General features: G+C 38.0%; 1 long non-coding RNA gene across 1 annotated transcript in view; it reads left to right on the top strand.

Moving 5' to 3' along the window:
- The window catches only part of LOC133643512 (uncharacterized), a 21130-nt gene extending 11560 nt beyond the window's left edge, over positions 1-9570 (top strand). Inside the window, exon 3 of the long non-coding RNA XR_009824705.1 lies at positions 9248-9570. This is a non-coding gene — a long non-coding RNA (uncharacterized LOC133643512). The remainder of the gene's footprint in view (positions 1-9247) is intronic.
- The last annotated feature ends 457 nt before the right edge of the window (positions 9571-10027 follow it).

Raw genomic sequence — 10027 nt, 5'->3', positions numbered from 1 at the left:
AGACATATTATCTGGCGTTTTGTTTCGCAATGTTATGCAAAGGCAACTTTTCTTAAATTCTTGTACCTGCTGATCTGTATTTGGGATCTGCATAAATCCTGAAAAATTGCGCGCCTCCGCCTTTGTAGTCCGTAGCGATGACATAGTCGATAGGTTTCTTCTTTTTCTCTATCTTCTTATGTGACATTCATCCTCCGCTGTTGCCATTTCTAATATAAAGTAGTGTAAAGTTCTTACTTGTATCTGTCAGTAAACTCGCCATGAAAGCGCTAAAACATACCGGTGTAGTGAGTTTACATTATTCACCCAAGGAACTCTAGTTATTAGAGAGTTTTTCACAGGACACATTTTCTGGATGAGGAGATGCTGCTCCGTTATTGATTGAAGTAAAGTCTGAATGTCATTAAAGGCCTACTGAAATGAAATGTTTTTATTTAAACGGGGATAGCAGATCCATTCTATGTGTCATACTTGATCATTTCGCGATATTGCCATATTTTTGCTGAAAGGATTTAGTAGAGAACATCGACGATAAAGTTCGCAACTTTTGGTCGCTGATAAAAAAAAAAAAAGCCTTGCCTGTACCGGAAGTAGCGTGACGTCACAGGTTGAAGGGCTCCTCACATTTCCCCATTGTTTACAATGCAGCGAGAGCGATTCGGACCGAGAAAGCGACGATTACCCCATTAATTTGAGCCAGGATGAAAGATTTGTGGATGAGGAATGTGAGAGTGAAGGACTAGAGTGCAGTGCAGGACGCATCTTTTTTCGCTCTGACCGTAACTTAGGTACAAGCTGGCTCATTGGATTCCACACTCTCTCCTTTTTCTATTGTGGATCACGGATCTGTATTTTAAACCACCTCGAATACTATATCCTCTTGAAAATGAGAGTCGAGAACGCGAAATGGACATTCACAGTGACTTTTATCCCCACGACAATACATCGGCGAAGCTCTTTAAATGCTTAAATGCAGATAGAAACAGAAGAAATAAACCCCTGACTGGAAGGATAGACAGAAAATCAACAATACTATTAAACCATGGACATGTAAATACACGGTAATGCTTTCCAGCCTGTCGAAGCTTAACAATGCTGTTGCTAACGACGCCATTGAAGCTAACTTAGCAACGGGACCTCACAGAGCTATGATAAAAACATTAGCGCTCCACCTACGCCAGCCAGCCCTCATCTGCTCATCAACACCCGTGCTCACCTGCGTTCCAGCGATCGACGGAAGGACGAACAACTTCACGCGATCATCCGTGCGGTCGGCGGCTAGCGTCGGCTAGCGCGTCTGCTATCCAAGTCAAAGTCCTCCTGGTTGTGTTGCTGCAGCCAGCCGCTAATACACCGATCCCACCTACAGCTTTCTTCTTTGCAGTCTTCATTGTTCATTAAACAAATTGCAAAAGATTCACCAACACAGATATCCAGAATACTGTGGAATTTTGGGATGAAAACAGAGCTTTTTTGTATTGGATTCAATGGTGTACCAATACTTCCGCTTCAACGATTGACGTCACGCGCATACGTCATCATACATAGACGTTTTTAACCGGAAGTTTAGCGGGAAATTTAAAATTGCACTTTATAAGTTAACCCGGCCGTACTGGCATGTGTTGCAATGTTAAGATTTCATCATTGATATATAAACTATCAGACTGCGTGGTCGGTAGTAGTGGCTTTCAGTAGGCCTTTAAAACAGTTAGCTCCATCTTTTGACACTTCTTCCACTCCCGTCCTTGCACGCTACACCGCTACAACAAAGATGACGGGGGAGAAGACGCTGCCGAAAGTGAGCCACGTAAATAAGACCGCCCACAAAACGGCGCATCCGGAAGCGACTGTCAGAAAGCGGCTTGAAGATGATCTGTAAAACATCATCTATGCAACATTTTGACCAAAGAACCACCATTACATGTTATGTAGACCACAAGGAAGTGTCTTCAATTTATAAAAAAATAATAATAATATGACTCCTTTAATGCGCTCTTTATATGAAAAAAGATAAAAAATAGATCATTCAATCCGGTGCGCCCTATGGCGCTTTTCACCGAGCCCCCCAATAAAGTACATTGATGGGAGCGGCTGCACACTGCATGTGTCAAGCGGTTGTTTAAAAATGACCTCTGAGCTTAAAGCATCAGTTGTCATGAAGCTCCCTTTAATCCATGAATAAATCTACAAGCAGTAAATGATTTGGCATTATCTCTTTGCCGTTTGTATATAAAATAACAACACACACACACACACACACACACACACACACACACACACACACACACATAATGAGTATGTACATACATCCACACTAACACTTCACCACAGGGTGCCAACCTCTCCCCCGTCTTCATTAAATCATAAACAGCGTGCCAACAGGGGGCTGCTGGCCATCATTAATCCAGATTTAACACAACAAATCTCCACTACTGCCACACACACACACACACACACACATAGTTATTTAACATCCTGTTACTCAACACAAGTCATCTTCAACACACGTCATCTTCGTTCAAGTTGCACATTTTGAAAAGGCTCTGGGTATTCTTTGAACTTCTTTGGGCATTTTTGTTTCTCTAACCTCAACTTTGTTTTTGTTGTTCGTGCGTGTGCTGATATTATTAAACAACACACACCATAAAGTCAATCAAAAAGCTGTTGAAATGACATAATAAATGATTTTATATGTTTGATCATATTCTAAAATTGGGGTTGTCAAAAATAAGTTAACTCCGAAACAATGCATTAATCATGTAGGCACGCAGATTAATCACACACGTTCTCCTTTACGTTAACCGTGGGTGGGTTACCTGAAGGGCAGTGTGGGTTGTGATCAGGTCAATGCGTGCGTGGAGAAACGGAAATTGCACACAAGATGTGTGGAGAGGAACAAGTAAACACCACACGGCAGAGCCACAGGTACAAGTAAAATTCTGTAAAAAAAAAAGTCATCTACTGGCAGCTATGGCTGCCAAACGAAAACCATCAAATTAAAGTAAAACATTGTAAACCAAATAATGATCAAAAACATTATATTTACAGACATTTTCATTTTTAATTTTCCTGAGGGAACTCTCCTGAAGGAATCAATAAAGTACTATCTATGAAACGTTTTGCGGAAAAATATCGTCATTTTACAGATTTATACTACATTATTAAGATCAACCACCTTTAATAAAGTGACGATGCAAACTCTGCAGAAAAACACCTTTTATTCTACAAAGTTTTTCCAAATTATTACGATCAAACATCTTTAATGAAGTGACAATGCTGGCAGTTCCACAGAAAAATACCATTATTTTACAGATTTTTTCTGAATTGTTTAGATCAACCACCTTTAATAAAGCGACGATGCAAACAGTTCTGCAGAAAAATACCTTTATTCGACATTGTTAGTATGGACATAGACTTTTATATAACAAGCTACATATTTAATGAAAGATAGTTACTGTAATTAGGGTCCGCATGTACCCTGTACAAAGGACTCCCACTTAGGGTCCCTGTGGGAGTCCTTTGTACAGGGACAAAGGACACTATTGAAATTGTAAGGTTTTATTATTATTATTATTATTATTATTATTCCGCAGCTTTGCGCACTACTTTGCCCCCCTTAACATGCTTCAAAACTCACCAAATTGTACACACACATAGATAGAAAAACGTGCCCTAAACACTTTAGTGAAAAAACCTAACCCCAAAATCAAAATTGCGCTCTAGCGCCCCCTAGGGAAAAAACAAAAACAAACTGCCTGTAACTCCCACTAGGAAGGTCGTAGAGACATGAAACAAAAACTTCTATGTAGGTCTCACTTAGACCTACATTTCATAATTTCACATTCTCGGGCAAAAACCAACAGAAAGTTGGCAATTTCCCCTTCAAGACAAAAAATGACTAAAAACAGTCGCTTTTGCCTCTTTGACCTGTAATTTGACCCCCTTAAAATACTTCAAAACTCACCAAACTTTTCACACACATCAGGACTGGTGGAAATTGTGATATAATAAAAAAAAAATGAAGCGCAATTTTTGAATAAAACAGACAAAACTGCTCCTCAGAGGAAAACACAGACAAAACTGCTTGTAACTTCCGTGAGGAACGTCTTAGAGACATGAAACAAAAACCTCTATGTAGGTCTCACTTAGACATACATTTCATAGATTGACACCCTTCAGCAAAAATCAAAGGGAAGTTTGATATCCCCCCTTCAAAACAACATTTTTGTACAGATTGAACCCTTCTGATTAAAAGTTGACGAAAGAGTTTGGATAAGTGCTACGGTTTTGATTTTACGAGCCTTCAAAGAACCACTGCGCTGATGCTGCTCCGCTGCTGTTGTTTCAAGATGGCTGCTTAAAAGCAGAAAGCACCAGCGTGAGCACAGAATGCAGAGAAGGTATGTACACTACACAAAAGTATTGGGGCACTTAGGACTAGCACCAGCCAAAGATGTGGGCCCGACCAACGCTGCTTGCAGCTTTAATTTTACATGAATTTGAAAGTAATTTAAGAAAACAGAAAATGCTATGTATAATTAATTTGGTATTTTTCTGTAAAAAAACAGAAATATACATAGTTTGTCATTACTGGCATATTACTTGAAATAACAGGCGGATTGTTTATTTACAGATAATGTCTTCAATACTACAGTTTTATAAACTATTTTTTAAAAAAAATGGAAAAATTACAGTAGAAATTTAGAGTAAATTAACCATAAAAATAGGATTATTTTTTTTACAGTGTAGCGTGAATAGAACCAGAGCAGAGGAGATGAACACAACTGGAAGGGTGAAGCATCAGGAATCAACTGGCGCCGAGTGAATTAGACTTAGACTTCCTGTTATTGTCATTCAAATTTGAACTTTACAGTACAGATAAGAACGAAATTTTGTTGCATTAGCTTGTTATAGTGCAGGATAAAAGCGCAATAAGGTGCAGATATAAATAAATAGATTACTGTACAGATAAATATATTGCACTTTTGCATATGCATCCACGTTTATGGATGTATGTTATATTGTCTTTATGTTCCAGCGAATTAATCCATTTTGGGGGGAAATTGAGGGGAATATTTTGATGCGTTCAAGAGTCTTATGGCCTGAGGGAGGAAGCTGTTACATAACCTGGAGGTTCTGCTTGGTGGGGGTTGGAGGAGTCTCTACAGATTTTCTGAGCCCTGGTCAGGCAGCGGCTTTTTGCGATCTCCTGAGTAGGAGAAAGAGGAGTCCTGATGATCTTTTCCGCCGAATTGCATGAGAGCTTAAGTCAGTGGTTCTTAACCTGGGTTCGATCGAACCCTAGGGGCTCGGTGAGTCGGGCTCAGGGGTTCGGTGGAGGTCAAAACACACCCGACTCATCGTGTAAATAAAAACTTCTCCCTATCGGCGTATTACGGATACGGCAACAGCAGAAGTCAGACTGATTTGCAGGTGTGTAATTTGTTGTGAGTTTATGCACTGTGTTGGTTTTGTTCTTTGAACAAGGTGATGTTCATGCACGGTTCATTTTGTGCACCAGTAAAAAAACATGGTAACACTTTAGTATGGGGAACATATTCACCATGAATTAGTTGCTTATTAACATGCAAATTAGTAACATATTGGCTCTTAACTAGTCATTATTAAGTACTTATTAATGCCTTATTCGGCATGGCCTTGTTATAACCCTAACCCTCTAACCCTGGCCCTAACCCTCTAACCCTGGCCCTAACCCTCTAACCCTAACCAAATAACTCTAATTTAAGTCTTTGTTACTTAGAATATGTTCCCCATACTAAAGTGTTACCAAAAACATATAACTTTGTCTTGAATTTGAAAAATAAAACATTTTATTTTTCACTAAAGAAGGGTTCGGTGAATGCGCATATGAAACTGGTGGGGTTCGGTACCTCCAACAAAGTTAAGAACCACTGGCTTAAGTAGTCAGGAGGAAATGAGTATGAGGTGTGCGCTAAGGTGGCTCCGCCTCATAGCCCAAAAAACCAGGCACTGAAACAAAAAGCAGACAGGCGGCAGCAGAGCTGCCAGATAATAACAATAACCTCCCTTTATAAGGCGACACTACCTGGTTTCTTAGTTAAGTTAAAGTCCCAACGATAGTCACACACACACACTGCAAAAACTGAAATCTAAGTAAGATTAAATATCTCAAATAAGGGTGATATTTGCTTATTTTCTGTCTACTTCTTCTCACTAAGCAGATTTTATCTTAGTGTTTTACTTGTTTTAAGGGTTTTGGTCCTAAATGATCTCAGTAAGATATTACAGCTTGTAGTTGAGATTTTATGACTTACAGTATATTGAGTAAAACATGCTTGAAACTAGAATATCAAGTGTTGCAAAGCTGTGTCATCAACACTCACAAGTATAAAAGTACTTTTTTAAAGTAATAATTTCTTACTTCAAGCATGAAAAAAAAAAATCATGATGCCGAGCGCATATCATTATGTCAAGATAATGACACTAGCATTTACTTAATTTAAGAATATTTTTCAACATATTGAGCAAAAAGCTCTCTTTTTCTTTTTTTCTACCGAGAAAAGTGCACTTTTTATTAGTGAGAATATACTTATTTTAAGGTATTTTTTGGGTTCATTGAGGTTAGCCAACTTCAGGTTATACATAATATATTGTGCGATTAATCTGCGTTTATACATCATTATTGCAATGTGTTGTGATTAATCGCACGAGTTTACTCTTTTTTTTTTTCTTTTTTTTTTGTCCTTGACTATTTAGACCAGGGATGTCAAACTGGTTTTCATTGAGGGCCACATGGCAGTTATGGCTGCCATCAGAGGGCTCGCTTGTAACAGTGAATAATGTATGAATTTGCCTCTGGATTGCATTATTAATTATATAATAATAATAGATTTTATTTGTAAAAAGCACTTTACATTGAGTAAACAACCTCAAAGTGCTAGTGTATTAAATAAATAAATAAAAAATATAATACAAATTTAAAAAAATAAAAACTAGAACAGCCAAATAGCTAGAACTAGTATGCATATATCTAAAAAAAATAAAATAAAAAAGGCTTTTATAAAAAAGAAGGGTTTTTAAGCCTTTTTTAAAAGCATCCACAGTCTGTGGTACCCTCAGGTGGTCAGGGAGAGCGTTCCACAGACTTGGAGCGGCGGAGCGGAAAGCCCGGTCTCCCATTGTTCGTAGCTTTGTCCTCGGAGGTTAGCCTGTCCGGAGCGGAGATTTCGTGTGGAGGAATTGTTTTAAGTCGATTTTCCAGTAAAAACTTTACATTTACAAAATGTTACTGTAAAATATAGTGTTTTGTTGTTGTTGTTGGTTTTACAACATTTTACGGTAAATAAAAAAACACTACCACAATATTTCTTGGAGGTTTTTTTTACAGAAAAAGCTGGCAGCTTAGATGCCAGGATTTTTGTGTTAAATTCACATTGTTTTTTACAACATTATATTGTTAATGGAAAAACAGTACAAGTTATTTTTTTCATTCCGGCAAAACAAATGTACCGTCTTTCCATTTACAGTAATACACCGATAAAAAACAACCGTAGATTTTACAGTCAAAAACTGGCAGCTTAGTCAACAGAATTTTAACGCAAAAAACAGGAGTTTTTTTCAATTTACAGTAATATGCTGTAAAGAACGTCAAATGTATTGTCATTTTTATTCATTTGATGGGTAAAGATAAGGTTTTTTTATCTCGACAAAAAAATGTTTGGAAATTATGATTAATATACTGTAATATTTGTTGCAATAATGAATACTATTAAAGTTTAAAAGGTACGCAATTTCAAGCAGTACATATATTTTTTTCTGTCAAAATGAAATAAATCTATTACATTTGGTGGGAAAATATTAAGTACTTTATTGACACATATCATCTCCAGGTGTTTGCGGGCCAGATAAAATGATGAGTTTGAGTTTGACACCTGTGATTTAGACAAACCCAAACAATTCCACCTGTTTTTTGCCCCCTTGGCCACCCAGTGTGTCACTTCAGGCTTTAACTTTGATGTTGAAAAATCTAACCCTAAGCCAGGGGTCGGCAACCCAAAATGTTGAAAGAGCCATAATGGACCAAAAATACTAAAAATCTGTCTGGAGCCACAAAAATTTATAAGCCTTATATAAGTGAAGACAACGCATGATGTAAGTGTCTATATTAGCTATATTAGCCTACTATCAAAGATTGACAGACATGTTGTATTTTTATTCTACACATTCTTGCAACATTGGAAATAATTAGTAAAATGGAGGCTTCTTACAGAATGAGATAACTTCTACAAATTACTGGCTCAGATTGGCCAAAGGTATAGATGTGTGTGTCCAAGTTAAACAAAAAGGCAGGCTTTCTTCTTCTAATGGATTTATTACAATCTTTGCAAGCTGGGTAACGTTTGCTGTGGTCTGGAACAACATGGCCATAAAAAACTATGAGAAATGCAGCCAATATTACATACAGATAATGTAATGAGACATGCAAATATAAATTACATACACAGAGGACATAAGTAAAGGAAATTAAATGATCTCAAATATACCTACAAATGAGGCATAATGATGCAATATGTACATACAGCTAGCCTAAATAGCATGTTAGCATCGATAAGCTGGACCAAATATGCCTAAAAAGCACTCCAGCATATCAATAAAATCAACAAAGCTCAGCTTTGTGCGTTCACGCACAGCATAAAACATTTGGTGGACAAAATGAGACAAAGAAAGAGTGGCATAAAACACATCTTTCTGTGGCAGCGACGGAGAAAGTTGTACATGTAAACAAACTGCGGTGAGTTCAAGGATCGCTGAAATTAGTAGGACAAAACGGTGCTTGCCAAATACTCTCATCAGTGAAGCATGTACAACATAAACAGTGGGATTTCGAACAATTAGGAAGGTTTGTGTCATGTTTGTTCTCCTACAGATAATATATACTTTTTTCTTCATCTTTTTCCATTTTCACACATCTCTGAAAGAGGTCCAGGGAGCCACTAGGTTGCTGACCCCTGCCCTAAATGTTTGAAGAAAATGTGTTAAAAATAAATAAATAAATACTGTATATAAATTTGGCCTTTGACCGCATCTACTTTTGGCCACGTAAAATAAAACATGTTTCACTTCGATGGAGTGAATGAGTGAATGAGTGAGTGAGTGAGTGAGTGAGTGAGTGTGTGTGTGTGTGTGTGTGTGTGTGTGTGTGTGTGTGTGTGTGTGCGCGTGTAAAAGTAGTCAGTTTAGATGACCCACTTTGTTTTTCTTCAAGCATTTCTCTGCAGCTGGAACAGATCCACTTTTTAGGAAGCTGCAGAGGACGACGAGTGTGATGGGATGAGACCAGACATTCAGCACTTCCCCCCCAGGATGAAAAGCGGCGTGTGCACGCACGCGCGTCTGTCATCCTAACTAAATGAGGACATTCATACGTAGAAGAAGCTGTATTTAAGAACATTGGCAAAAGATACACATACATAAAAGATTATCATCAGCGGATAATACCAATCAAAACAACACTTTATTCTTATTATGATTATAATATAATTAGTGTATCTCCTGGGAGTTAAGTCTACCCCTGTCTTTAAAAACAAATGTCGCCTCTGTTTCTAACTAATAGTGTCCTTGAACGCACCACAGTTACAGTATGTGCAACAAGATACAAAAGTGAAACTTGTACTTAACATTGTATATTTATTATATTTTTACATTTCTTCTATAACCTCATCCTTCATCCAAAATGTATGTGCTGTGTGTGAATGCGTAAAGGTGAGAGCGTTGATGATGTTAGGACGTCTGTGTTGACTGAAGTCTTCCAAGTCAAGTTTGCCAGGTGGAACGCACTATTTCATATTTTTGATGGGGGGGGGGGGGGGGGGGGGGGGAGGGAGGCTGTCGGTAACTTAGACATTCTTCATTTGACCAAAGCAACCTTAATCTTGAACTTTCACTGGTAAAATAATTTTTATAACCTAAAAAAGCCCGGGGCCCCGCTATGATTGGGGCCCCCGGTGCAATTTGACTACTTACTCCCTCCAATAGGATGCCCTTG

The sequence above is a fragment of the Entelurus aequoreus genome, linkage group LG26 (genome assembly GCF_033978785.1).
Source record: "Entelurus aequoreus isolate RoL-2023_Sb linkage group LG26, RoL_Eaeq_v1.1, whole genome shotgun sequence".
NCBI classification, from domain to species: domain Eukaryota; kingdom Metazoa; phylum Chordata; class Actinopteri; order Syngnathiformes; family Syngnathidae; genus Entelurus; species Entelurus aequoreus.
Note: the sequence above shows the minus strand (reverse complement) of the source record. Positions and strands in the feature narration are given on the sequence as shown.